Here is a 14881-nt window from a genome sequence, read left to right as displayed (position 1 = left end):
GGCCGCTCGCTTTTACAGAGGCCCGAAAGGGGCTACAGATAGTTACTTTTTGCATTTTAATTTTTTTTTTTTAAAGTTCACAGACCGTTCCAGGACCTGACCGGGGGTAGGGGGGTTCGATGAGGGCCGGAATGAACCAGGCCAGACGGTTCTGTGCACACCCCTATCTCCCCACTGAACCCCTTTTGGTTCTGCACACTGATTGTATGTAGAGCCTTATTGTATGTTCTGCAGTGCCCAAGAGTAAACGTTAAATCATTGATCAAGCTTATTAGAGTAGATGTGAATCTATTCATAAAGATCTTCTGGCTCTCATTTCAGTAAAGAGTGGAATTGTATGATCATGCCTTTTTATTTTAAATAAGATTAAGTTAATGGGTCAAGCATTTGAGATTACAGTTAATGGGAAAGGCATCTGAAACTTTAACAGTTATTCATTTTAGTAGATCAAGCCCTGTTGCTCTGTAGTAAAATTTCCTCTCCCCCAATAAGTGAGGAGTTGCTCCTCAAGTTTTGCTTCTGTCTGCACCCCTGCCTATTTCATGGAAAATCTTCAGTTGGCAAGAATGAAGGAAGTGGAATCCCTGGATAATAGCTTTATCCCTGTCTAATACCTTAGTGGGATAAGTCAGAAGATCTCACATTCAAGTTTTAAAATGTGACGAGTCCTTCATTCTTCAATTCTTCCTCACTCTTCCTCACTCTTCTTACTGCAGCAGTGATTTAGGCAGAGAGGTGATTGGTTAGAGATTTCATCCACTGCCCTGTCCTGATCCTGAAGACAAACTACTTTGGCTTCATTTTATGAAAGAATCTGAAGCCAAAGCAATTCAACAGAATGTACTTTCATGGGAAATGGGGAATTCTTCAAATCTAATGCTGCAGCTGAAAATCTGGAAACCTGGAATTTGTGGTTTGGGTTGGAGCTGGGTGTGTAAAGAAAATATTGGGACTTGCACATGGAACAACCCCAAATCAAGGGACAGACATGTCCCCTTCCTCACTCTCATGTTCATGTTCTTAAGGGCTAGAGGGACAGATCTACAATTGAGCAAATGTGTGAAATGAACATGGGCCACCACTAGGGGAGCCATGCCCAAATTTCTGACTTAAATCATAATTTTCTCATAAGGATAATCTGACTTTTTGTTACAAGTTTGTTGCTTTCTTAAACTGACTGAAAACCATGCATTTCAAGCCAAGTCATTTCCTACTAATAAAGCATGCTGTGATGGTGTTGCCTCTCATTCTCTAGGAAAGAAATCAAATGACTGCTTTCTTTAGCCATAAAGCACTTACCTCTGTGTTATGTTAATATCTGAAAATTTTCTCTTCCTTTTTTCTGAAATAGTGCAACAAGTTATGCTCCTTATCTTGCATCATTCCTTACCTTGTGTTACAATTTTTGTCATGAGTTTATTTTCTTAAACTTGGCGGGATGTATTGTGGTTTTTTAAAAAGCTTTTCTAGATGATTCCCAAAAGGTTGTCTTTTTGTTGTCCATTTGTCTGTAGTTTCCTGATCAAGTTTGTCTATTTCCAGGGTGAAACACTTCTCCAGGCAACGTAGTATCTCTCCCCCTACCAGAATTAAGACTTGGCAGAGGTTATTTACAAAGTCAAACAAAGAAAAGAAGCAAAAGAATTTGACATTTAGAGATGCTGAAATACTTGCCTCATCAGCTGGATCGCTTGGTTTCAAACTGCCTCCAGCTGTTACAAATTCCTGTTCTAGAACAGAAAGATACTTCTTAGCTGGCAGCCTCACCACTCATTTGTATATTTAAAAAGGAGCACAACTGCTTTGCCATGATTATCCCACCTATTCTAGGCATAAGATGAGGAGAACCAAGCTACTCCTATGAAATGCTGCTTCTTCTCCTCATCCGCCACACCACTGAGCCTGAGCTTTACCTGTCACCAAGGAGACAATGAGCGCATCATAATAAAGAAATCACAGGTGATGTCATAATCGCATACACTGCAGAGGTGGGGGCAAAGGGTCATCCTTGAACACTGGGAAGAGATGTAGCTGGTGGGCACCTATCTACACTACAAACATAAATATTTTATACCACTACTATCCTGGGGGTTCTAGTTTGGACAGAGTGCTTGTAAGTGTCTTATTCCTAGGCTCAGGTGTTCCCAAACTTGCATCCCCAGGTGATGTCAGACTATATCATCCCCAGCTACAATGACCAGAGGCCACTGTGGCTGGGGATGATGGGAATTATAGTCCAACATCTTGGGACTCAAGATTGGGAAACCCTGCTCTAGCCCTTCCCCACGCCTGTGTTAGTCCATTATGGAAAAAATATTCCTATGAGGCAACTGGCCCCAAAACAACTGTAGCCCAGCATCTGTAGATTCAAAATGGGAATGTTGTAAATCTGTCAGGCTAGCCAGATGGAGCGTAAAAACAGGCAGAGGCAGAAGTATAATAGCAAAGTCTTACAGGAAGAAATTCTCCAAACCAGGTTCTGTCTGAGTCAAATCCAATCAATTCCAACAGAGACCAAATCGAAGTCCATAGGCAAGGTCAACACAGTCCAGTGTCCAAACATGGTCAAGGCAATACACGAACACAGCCAATTAGCTCACAGGAAACTGACGTTGCTATCAGCAGGATAGCTGTGGTGCAGTCGTCTTAAATAGGCTGACCCCCGCTGCTGTTAATCAAGAGTTCCTGAGCCAGCGGCTTTGCCTGTCGTTCTACACAAGCGATTCCTTAACTCTTGCTATCTCTTGGACCAATGCCTCTCCACAGCTGAGACAGGTCACGCCTCCTCCACAAGAGCTGCCTCATCCGGCTCTAACTCATTTTCACCTCCCCATGCATCAGACCTACCCTCCTTTGCAACTTCTGGTCCTTGCCCTCCCTCCTCTTCTGTAACCTTAGTCCCCTCCTCCAGCTCCTCCTCGGAGTCTTCCAGCATGCCCATGACAGGGAACCCCTGACCTAGCCCACCCTTCACTGAACTACAGTTCCCAAACTTCTATGGAGAGAGGGAATGACAAACCAATTTAAGTCTAATATGTGTCACACTCAGAATTTTGAAATGTGTCAGTTGTGGGGAGGAGAGGAATTCCACTACCCCAGCGAATGTGGTGTGATTTCCTAAGCATCAGCATGTTTTAAAAAGAGATGAAATACAAACTAAGGGCCACACTATACATGACAGTAAATATATCATCATCATGCTTAACTGTTATGCTTGCTTTTATTCTCTTGAGAGAATAAAATATCGATTTCAGTTAGGATGTAGAACTTGTGGTTTTCAATACACAGAAAGGACCCATGTGCTTCCTCATGGTTCATAATCAGGCCAGTGCTGATTTCTGGAAGGGGGAGATATGTGTGGCAGACAAACTGTGAGGTGGGGAGATGGGCCTGAAGGCTTACCTCCATCAAGGGCAGATCTAGAATACAGCAAATATGTGCATTGAACACAGGCTGCTACCAAGGGAAGCCGAGCCTGAATTTCTGACTTAAATCATAATCCCCCCTTAGGGATCAAGGGGAAACTAAAAAATATTAATAACTCCTGAATGTCTGGGCAGAACACTCTGAAATTTCACATAGTGTTCCTACATGATTATAGCATTAAATGTGTGAACACTGAAGGAGTTCAATCCAGAAGTTAAAAAAACAAACCAGAAAAAAAACCTTTTAGAAAATTCATTAAAAATCAGTGGGTGGACTGATCTTGAATATCCACACATTTAATTTTGAGATTAAGCAATTTAATCAATCAATTACTCCCATATGAATTTTGAGAACTTCCTGCCCAGCCATTGGGTGCAAAAATGGGGGCACTACTCCATTTAAATGAAGGCAAGGAGCAGTTTCTCCCAAATGAGGCTTGGATGATGGGAAGAGTGGGGGGGTTAAATTTCAGAATCATTTGTACCTTTCTGCCATGAAACAAAGCAGTTATGACACTTTTAAACAATTTTAGAATTTTTTTAAAAATAAGTGAAACAATATTCCTGAAAGTCCATGTACTTAATGTGATAGAACTGAGTGTTTTAATTTAATTTAACACTATGGGGCTATTCTCACGATCTGCAAAAATCGGGCTAGGAGAGCCTAGCCCAATTTTTGCAGATCATAAGAACCACCGGGCTCAGCTGCGAGCCTGGTGGTTCTAGAGCGGGTAACTCGCTCAAGAACCCCTGCCCTAAAACCAGGTTTGCAGAGTGAATGCTCCGCAAACCTGGTTTTCTAGATTGTGAGTAGCCACAGCAAGGCTTCGTGCCATGCCTACTCATGAGGAGACCCCTGGAGGAAAGGCGAAAAGCTGCCTCCCGGCTCCGGGGGTCTCGCCAGCATGCCCCGTGCGCTCGCGCAGGGCATGCTGGAGCAAGGCATGCCCCCGCTCCCCCCAGCCCCCGCCGGCTCCGTCACCCCAGCCCCCGCCGGCAATCGTGTGGGCGGCCGATACGGGCAGTTTCGGCAAAAGAGCCTCTATGTGAAATTTCAGAGCTTTTTGCCCAGCCATTCGGGAGTTATTAATCTTTTGGATTTCCCATTGACCCCTATGGGGAAATTATCTGATGGGGCCCATGTTCAGTTCTTGCACAGACCTTCAGACCTTGTTACACCACTGAGTGGCTACTTATGCTGATGATATGTTAGGCCTGTCTGTGTGTGTATGTTTGTGTCTGAGGTTCTTGCAGCAGCCAGAAACTCAGTGGCCCAGGGTTTTGTTCAGTATGGTGGCTTTTATGCCTTTACTCTGTGTTCTACATTCTGTCAATCAGACTCTGCAATTAGATCATGGCACCATGAAGAACTTGCTCCCACTTGACATTTGAGCAGCTCCATTGCCTCTTGCACTTGCTAAATTTTCAATTCCCGGCTGGCTTGCCATGCATGGTTTTCCATGTTTCTGTATAATCATGCGCTTCATCTGGATCCTACTTGGCAAGTGGTTGTGATCTTGTGAGCTCTGAAGGCAGCTGACTTGGAAACTGTAAAGTTAGAGGACATTTCAATCTTAAATATTTTATCTTTCAGCCTGGAATTATTCAGTGGTTTAATGTACAACTGCTCCCTTTGGAAAGGCAGGCGGCTGTGAGAGAACTTTTTCATGTGTTGCTTACTGGAAAAGAAACTGCTTTGCAGGGGACTTGTGCGTGGGGATGCGATCATACTTTTCAAAGCATGGCTGGATTTGAAAGCATGTTTTTCTCTTGAGAGCAGGACTTTGAATGGGAGCAGCTGCTGTTGGCAAGTTCTTCTATAAGAGAGCTTGTCCTGAATGTTTCTGACTGAGAAGGGAACCCTCTTGCTGAAAACTGATGTCCGTGGAACCCAGCCAGAATGGGGAGGAGGGGAAAGATGGGGGCAGGATTTCAGGGCAGCCAGTTTTTGCTGTTGTGGCTGACAGACACAGGGAGTTTTTCAGGTATCTTTAAATGAGTAGGAATCCATTTCTCTGAGCTGATGCTTCTGCAGGGGAAAGTGTATGACCAATGGCAAGTCTCCAGAAATGCACTTAATTACTGAAATGGTCAGGCAGACAGTGTCTGTGTGCATGTGTGTAGTAGTGTCTAATGAGGACATGTAGTGGTGCTTATCCTGCATTTGATTTAGCTTGGCGTCTGTTTATATAGGAAGCTGCCATATACTGAGTCAGACCATTGGTCGATCTAGCTCAGTATTGTCAGCCCAGACTGGCAGCGGCTTCTCCAAGGTTGCAGGCAAGAATCTCTCTCAGCCCTATCTTGGAGAAGCCAAGGAGGGAACTTGGAACCTTCTGCTCTCCCCAGAGTGGCTGCATTACCTAAAGCAGGGGTGGGGAACCTTGGCCCTCCAGCTGTTTTTGAACTACAACTCCCACCATCCCCAGCCACAATAATTGTAGCTGGGTATGATGGGAGTTGTAGTTTCCCCACCCTTGCCCTAAAGGGAATATCTTACAATGCTCACACATCAAGTCTCCCATTCATATGCATCTAGGGCTGACCCTGCTTAGCTAAGGGGACAAGTCACACAAGTCTTGTGGCTTGCTACCACAAGACCAGCTCTCCTCTGCTTATGGCGTTGAATGTGCATTTAATCAGCACTGTGGGGCACTGCATGACAGATCAGCTCTAGTAAACTTCTGTCTCTGAAAACTGAAAGTTATTTCCTTTGAAAATAACCTATACAGTTTCACCTGATCTTTACTTATAGACCATTTCTGAAGGCTACTGATTCTTGCTGTTCCATTGGGTTGCTTTAAGAGAGATTCCAGTCTCTTTCACTAGTAGTCATCTGCCAATGTCTTGTTCCCTTCTTAGAGTAAACTATGCTTCTGTGTATTGTATATTGCAGTCAGCTTCACTTTTAGAAATTATTTTGTCCGATTTATTTCATTTCAAACTGGTCTTTCCAAAACACTTTCAATATGGGAGAGTCTAGATGTTCTTAAAAATAAGAGTAAATCTACGCTTGCAAACTCATTTACCACATTGTTGTCATTCACACAATTAAAAACTCTGTCCTGCCTAGGTGTGGGAGCTGTGTGTACTCCCAATTTTCAGTTGTGTGGGTGCAAACAACTAGGTAGGAGGAGGGAGAAGTGAATGTGTAGAAGCAATGTAGGAGGAAAACCTGGGTAGCTTTTCCTCCTACCTTGCTTCCACACAACCACTTCTCCCTCCCCTTACCTAGTCGTTTGTACCCACACAACCGAAAATTGGGAGTGCACACAGCACCCAAACCTGGATAGGGCACAGTTTTCAATTGTGTGGATGACCTCACAATCTTCTCTAGAGCACAGAGTTCAGGGAGAACATGTTTGCACACAAAGATGTTTTGAGCACTGATTGGCTGGACACCTGTGATATCACAAAGACCTTCCTCCCTTCCGTGGAGCAATGTTTCAGCTTTAAAGTAATTGATTTTAAACTAAAGGGACCACCTGATTAAAATGTATAATCACACAAACAGCACTTTAAACAAACAAACGAGGTGGACAGTCATGGCCCACCAGGAGTATGGAAGAGAGGCAAAACTGGTAAGGAAATCAGTGTTCACTGCCAAGCCAGATATGTGTGTCATTTGAAAAATGAGTGTGGAGGAAAGCTGGGCTCACCCCAGTTAGCAAGTTCCTGTTCTTGGAAGTATCTATACAAGAAGTACGGCTCTTAATGTTGTATTTATGTTGGTTTGGATTACACATCTTGCCAATCAATGTTGCTGCCTAATCATGTGGGCAGGGGATGGTTCAGATGAATGACCCCTTCAATGTGCAGATGGAATACTGTTTTAAAGAACTGAAAGTATTAAAAAACCTTATTTAGTATAAATGAGGTAGGATGGTCCATGGAATTGGAGGGAGGGATATGTCCACACCCATTCTCCTCCTCTGCTCCTTTGAGAGGGCTGGCAGACATACTGTCTGAACTGGTGACTGTCCCTACTCTACACTAATATGGAAGGTAACATTTACAGATTTTGGTTTTTCTAGAAGAAACCTTGCTTCTGGAAGTTCAAACTGCAGCGCATACTGAACTGTCTCTCTTCCTAACTTTTTAAAAATGAAGTTTTCCAATACAAGGAATTCTCATTGGTAGCCGTAGATGTTGTGTGGGATTGAGGAACATAAATAATATCAACATAATATCATGTTGCAACATTTTATATTTTATAGTGGTAGTCATTGACAGGCAGAGGAGGAGGAGATGAAGGAGGGCTGCTGCATTTGGTTGCAGCCGCACATGCTTTATAACTACTAGTTCTAGCTGAGATGAATTAATAAATATCAGAAACAGTTGCTTCCGTAACTTTGCTTTCAGCATTTAAAACCTATGTCTTTATATAAATAGACATAAATATTTATAGACGATAAATATTTTCTTTTACCAGTCACAGTAGAAATAGAATGAAACGTGTCAGCAGTTATGTTTAAGACAACTCTGCGCTTGAAGGGAAACCACGTACCCAGGCACTGATGAGTCACAACACTTACTTACCCACCTTAGCCTAAAAAGAGCATCAATAGGAGAGGAGAGCTGGTCTTGTGGTAGCAAGAATGACTTGTCCCCTTAGCTAAGCAGGGTCTGCCCTGGTTGCATATGAATGGGAGACTAGAAGTGTGAGCACTGTAAGATATTCCGCTCAGGGGATGGAGCTGCTCTGGGAAGAACATCTAGGTTCCAAGTTCTCTCCCTGGCTTGTCCAAGATAGAGCTGAGAGAAATTCCTGCCTACAACCTTGGAGAAGCCGCTGTCAGTCTGGGTAGACAATATTGAGCTAGATGGACCTATGGTCTGACTCAGTATATGGCAGTTTCCTATGTTCCTAATAGGCTTCTTCTGAAAGCCACCACAAGGAAAGAACTACCAGATCTCCGCAGAAAAGCTTATTGCTATCTTTCTGCAAATGACACTAAATACTGGTAGAATAGGAAGGAAGTGATTTACACTATTGCAGAATCAACTGGGCTTTTTAAAATATTTGTTTTGTGAGAAAAACAATAAATCACAATTACTGGGCTTCATAATAGATGCATGGTTATATATTTTTTAAGTATAATGCTACAGGTAGCGATGGCATGACATAAGAGAACATAGGAAGCCATCAAAGACAATCCTCTTTTCCCCCCAACAAACGTGTATTAAATCAGTCCATAAGCCTTGAAGTTGTGCATACCTGATGATTAATTTGTTATTTGTGTTAAAAAAAAAAGAGGTTCTATTATGCTAGATTTACAGCACTACAAAATTTCACAATGTTGCAATGCTGTCTTCAATTCAGCTGCTTCATATTGAAATTTCACACACAATAATTGGCTGACCTTCACAGCTATGGTAGAAACTAATTAAAGCTGTAAGGCTTTGCTAGCTATTGCTTTTGTGTGAAATGTGAAGTTTGGTGATAATGAAATATGGAGTGCAGATGTTATTGTCTCAGATAGACTATGCCTTTGGTTCACACTAATGAAGAACAGCAATTATTAAACAAGAAGTATTTTAAGCATTTGCTATCTGTGCCTTGCAAGAGTAAAATGTCTCCAGTGTCTTGTCTTGTCCTGACTTCTTCAAAACACAATCAAGAAGAGAAGAAAAAAGCCCTACAGCGATTGTAGAGTTCTTAAAATAACAGATGGTTGTATAATGTTTTGGTTAGGATTGGTCATAGAGCTTAAGTGAGTCAAATAAATGTCTGTGCATAGACAATGTGAGTGTTTTTCTGGACAAGAAGAAATAAATTAACATGTTAAGATATAAGAAACCTGTCATTCCAATACTGCAGCTGTTTTCAAACCTTAAAGGAACTTTTCCCATGGTGACTAGTCTATTGAGAAATTACCTGCATCTCTATCATGAAGCCCTTGTGTTGTGTGCCGAGTCTTATGGTGCATATTCAGTTCGCATGGGCATTGACTAGACATATTGGGTCTTGCTGACACCCTGTATGAACTGAAAGCATATTCTAGAACACACCCAAATGGCTGTTATCACACTTGCTCAAACACATGTTCATTCATGTGTGCACCTGGGTTGTGTGTCTGTGGCTGGGACATCAACTCAGTTTGGGAGAACTTGAGCTGGAGAAATTACTTTGGAGCTGGAGTGCTAGGGGGACCCTTTTCCTACTGAGGCAAACTGTGACCAAATGGGAAAGAGTGAGCTGAGGTTTACTATCCCCAGATCAGCAAGTGTGGATAACTATGGATCACATCTGGGCAGTGACGCTTCACAGTAGAGTACTCTAGGGGGCAAACAGAATCAGGATGCAAGGACTTTTTGGAGGGAAGAAGTGTTATTGAAGGAGCACAACACAACCATCTAGAGCTGGCTGCTGCAGTAAAACTGAAGGCTGTTCTGAAACAAAGGAAGGGGGAGCAGTGGGTGATGTATCGAAGATGCTCCTGGGGAAAATGAGGATTAAAATGTAGTGTGAAGAAGAAAGGAAAAGGAAATGGAGGGGGAAAGGAAGTTTTGTACCTCTTCTACTCTGCTGAGGACAATAAGAGGAAGAGATGAATCTCTGCTTGAGATATAAGTTCTGCTGCCAACTTGTGCTGTGGTAAGGCCTTCCCTGTGGGGCAAGAAAAGGTCCCAAGACTGCTGGATGGGCACATCAATCAAGAGGTCCACCATGGCATCTGTGTGCAGGCTGTCACCAGGGTCTAAGCAAGAATGCACTGCATGTGCTGTAGTCAGGTTCAAGGAGTAGGTAGGGGTAAGCACAAATGTAGGCAACCAGCTAGGAAGATGGGATGCCCAGTGCAGGGCAGAGTATCCAGGAGTTGAAAAGGTGCAACTAACTTGTTTCTGAGAATCAGGACAGTTGAGTGTGTGGGTCAGCATTATCCATAGGAGAAGCAAAGTGGCAGGGCTCTAGGGATATCAGTTGAATCAGTAGCCAGGATTTGCTCTAATTTTATTAAGCTGTGGTTAGGTTGTTCTGTTGCAACATCTTTATTGTCCAAGGATCCACACTTGGCAAGCTGGCAACGTAGCCTAATCAAAAAATGCAAGAGCACTGAGTGCTGCTCCTGCTCTTCGCAGGCTTAAAGGATGGCATCCTGGCCTACAAGACGTCTTCTTGCCTGAAACAGAGGCCAACCTTCATCACCCAAGCACTGTGCATGTGGCAGTTTTGCTGGGCCGAGATGAGAGCTAAATTCTAGGGTGTGTGTGGAGAAAATCTTCTGGCCACACAGTGCTCCCCTCCAGATGCACATTTGCAAGTTTACATCAGCAATGCTGGGCAGCAGATCAGGGTTTGCCTACCATCACTCTGGGGTGTAGCTATAATTGAGCGGATAGGTTCAAAGAACCCAGGGCCCCCAGCTCCTGAGCCCCCCCCCCAGCTCCACCCCTTCCTTTTTTTTTTTTTTTAAATTATCTTCCTCACTCCTAGGGGCTGTCGGGGAGAGGGGCAAACACGGGCTCCCGCTCCCCTAGCTACCCCCACCCACCCACTGATATTTTCACAGAGGAACCAGTAATAAACTTCTGAGCAGCTATAAGGTTACTTGAAACAAAGAAAATTACAGCACTATTATACTGATAAAATAGAAAGAATAATAATACTGGTGTGCAACGATGGGAATTGGATGGTTATATATCAATAAATGTCTGTTGACTAGGGATGTGCATGGATCGAGATTCGTGCACAGATTCGGCACCTTTAAAAGTGAGGAGAGCAGGTCCTTACCTGCTCCTCCAGTGCTCCATGCAACTTCCTGCTGTGGTGGCACTCCCACTAATCGCTTCTAAAAGACACCGAAGGGTAACACACAGAATGTTGGACTATGACTATCCAAAATGAAGTCATCTGCATATTTCATAAAAGTGAGTGAACAAAGGATGCCAATTTAAGAGGAAAGAGTTAATGTGAAAGCACCCTCAACCTCCTTTCCCCAGCTGCTACTCTCTGACAGCTATTCATGAGAAGACAAGCATATCATATCATTCTGTTCTGCTATGCACTTCTGTGGACAGGTGCTACTGTATACAATCTAAAGAAAGTTAAGTGCACTGAAGTCTCCATGAAATCAGTCGTGGTGAAGCACAACTGTGGGACTCTGCCTAGTTAAAATTAACCACCTGTCAGTTTTTGAGTTAGTGTGAGGTATGGGACTAGAATCAGGGAAGTCCAGGTTCAAATCCCTGTTCAGCCTGGATGCTAATGAGATAATCTTGGACAAGTCCACTCAGCATAATCTACTTCACAGTATTCTTGTGTGGGCAAAATGGGGGAAGGAATCGCACTGTCCTGAGCTTCTTGGAGGAAGGACAGGATAAAAGTGGAAATAAAAAAGACATTTTTGTCTCAGATCATCTCGTTGTTTTTGGATATGGTATCTCTCATTATATTATACCTATTATGTTTTGTGCTGTAATGTCAAGACTAATAACTCTCTTATTAATACAAGTTAATAATGTTGTTATTAATAGTTAATACTTATTATTAAGTATTATAATGGCCTATTTCAGATGATATTTTGTCTGCCAGCCCAAATTCATGGGATAAAGATGTGTGTTCTCTATGAGCATGTGTAGCCTTCTATTCATGTATAAATATTAGTGTGTAAAATACGTATACATCAATTTTAAACAAATATACATATATGTATTTATATAAGAACACGGGACCCTAATTCTTTCAAGAGACTGCAGATTACACACACACACACACACACACACTCAATCTTTTAATGTGTCTTTTTAAATGTTGTTTTTATGTGAGCCACTTTGGGATTTTCTTAATTAAAGGCAGGGTATACATTTAACAATAAATAAAATAGATAAATTAAATAAGCCAAACCAGAAACAGCCTCACAATCTTTTGCAATCCACAGACAGGTGAAGATGCAGCTGCATGAGTGCCCCTCCAAAGCAGAAGGCTGCTGCTCTCATCTCTTTTCAATCGCTCAGTCTCTGCTCTCTGTTTACCCCTCTTTAGACATTAAGGGTATTCACAAGTGCAGCCTAATCCAGGCTAGGGCAGTACAGCCTGGGCTAGACTGCATGTGTGAAGCACCTGGATAGGTCCTGGTGCTGCCCCTGCACCAAACCTGAGTTTTTAACCCTGCATTTAGATGACCTTGGCTGGCGATTGTCTGGGTGACCACTGCCGAGTTTAACAGCTTCCCCCCACCCGGCCCGCTGCCATTTCTGGCAGCAAGCTGGGGCAGGGGAGGAGTGGCTGCGCTCATGCCTTGCGGCACCCTGGGATGTGGGAGGGAGGAAGTCCTCCCTCTCCCATCACTCCCTCTACGACACCACTGCTCATGTGGCATATGGTATGGCAGAGGGGAGAACAGCGGCTGCTCTTCTGTTGGAGAAGGCAGCCGAGCCCCTGCCTTCCCCACAGCCCACCCACCCTCCTCAGCAAGGCCGTGTGTACAACCTCATGATGTTCTACCTGTGCTCAGATGTCTGTACACTCAACGTTTTTGTGTGAATGACTGTACCTGCATTCAATTTAAAAGTGAACCTGAGTACAGGTCCCTCAAATGCGTGATACAGATAGGAAGTGTACTGCTGTCCCTGCACCCAACATACCGTGAACAAGTGTACAGGTCGGGTATCCTTTATCCAGGCACCCGAAATCTGGAATGCTCCAAAATCTGGACACCACGCCTTTAAAAAAATAAACACGCCTCAGCTAACTTTAAAAATGTGGTCAACCTGCCTTCCTCAGGGCCAGGGCTGTCCTGCTGCCACTGCCGCCACCTCCCTCAGGACCGGACCGGGCCACTGCCTCCTCCTCACTGTCACCACCATTGTTTTTGCCCCCCCCACTGCCATTTCCCCCCCACTGCCATTGTTTTCACTCCCGCCTCCTCTGCTCGCCTCCTTGCCACCACCATTGTTTTCGCCACCCCACCCCACGCCTCTGCTATTGTTTTTGCCACCGCCTCCTGCCTCCTCCACTTGCTGCCTCCTCTGCTTGCCTCCTACCCACTGCCTCCTCTACTCGCCTCCTCCCCACCACCATTGTTTTCACCTCCCACCCCGCCACCACCACTCGCCTTCTCGCCACCGCCATTGTTTTCCCCGCTGGGACTCTTGTGCTCTCTCGGGAGAGTTCTGTCCTCACTTTACTGTGTATGGACGATTCCGAAATCCAGAAGAGTCCCTAATCCGGAACACTGCTGGTCACAAGCAGTCTGGATAAGCGATACTCGACCTGTACCTGTGTACACTGTACACTCGTATGAGTGCTTAACATAATGTCTGATCAGGGCTAGATTGTATGTGTGTTGAACATATGTGAATCATTCCACAAACTCTTATTTTTCATAATCAAATATCTCCTCAAGATAGATCTCCCCACAAGTGTCTCCTCAGAATCCTCTCTCAGAGTTTCTCTCCTATGGCAACCCCACAGGGGAAAAACAAAAAACAAAACACCAACTCACTCTCCATCCAACAGAGGACTATACATACACAAGGATACAAATCCATATCCTTCTTGCTTCACTTGCAAAGCAGTTTGTTAATGGTGTAAAGGCAAGGTTCAGCTGGACTGCTCCTCTGCATGCAGCCTAAAGACTAGGTATATGACCCATGTGTAGAAGGGTTGTTTGAAAGAACTGCCCGCCCTCAATTAATGAATGGTGCCCCTCTGCACCAGGGCCTTTCCCAGACAGCAAACTTTACTACGGGATTAAGAGGGGTGAAATATGGGGCAAATTGGATACTGTCATCCTTCACCAACCATGAGGGTTCTGTCCCAGGAAACCCTCACAGTTGGCGAATTCAGAGTTGGGAAGCAATAGAGAATCACTGAAAACAGGAAGTTAGGGGAATCACGGTCATGAAATGACCAGAAAATACAGTAAAAAATGGTGGGGGGGGGGGAATCCCCCATGACCTCCGGAATTGACCCCAAACTCCTGGAAATGAACCATGACCCCCAAATAGCATAGTGGTTAGAGTGTTGGACTAGGACCGAGAAGACCCGAGTTCGAATCCCCTTTCAACCATGAAACTCACTGGGTGACTCTGGGCCAGTCATGTATCTCTCAGCCTAACCTACCTCACAGGGTTGTTATGAGGATAAAAATAACCATGTACACCACTCTGAGCTCCTCAGAGGAAGAGCAGGATATAAGTGTAAAAACAAACAAATAAATAAAATAACCACCACCCCTACCAAATTTCAAAAAAACTCACCAAACCACGGTTACTCAGGTTGCGTTTGGCGAGACTGGTCACAATTTCCCAGTAGCAGATACTCAAATTAACAATTGGGAAACCCGCAGTTGGCGAAGGCTGGCTGTATTTTGAATTTCCCCCAAAACCCAATGCAAAAAGTGGCATTTTTTTTAACTACAGACATAAATCAGGATAAGCTCCAATGTGCAGTGAAATACCCGAATCATATATGGAGTGCTCCCCAATAGCTTGCAGGGATTTTGAGGGAA

The sequence above is a fragment of the Hemicordylus capensis genome, chromosome 1, assembly GCF_027244095.1.
Source record: "Hemicordylus capensis ecotype Gifberg chromosome 1, rHemCap1.1.pri, whole genome shotgun sequence".
Lineage (NCBI taxonomy): Eukaryota > Metazoa > Chordata > Lepidosauria > Squamata > Cordylidae > Hemicordylus > Hemicordylus capensis.
This window is presented reverse-complemented; position numbering follows the sequence as displayed.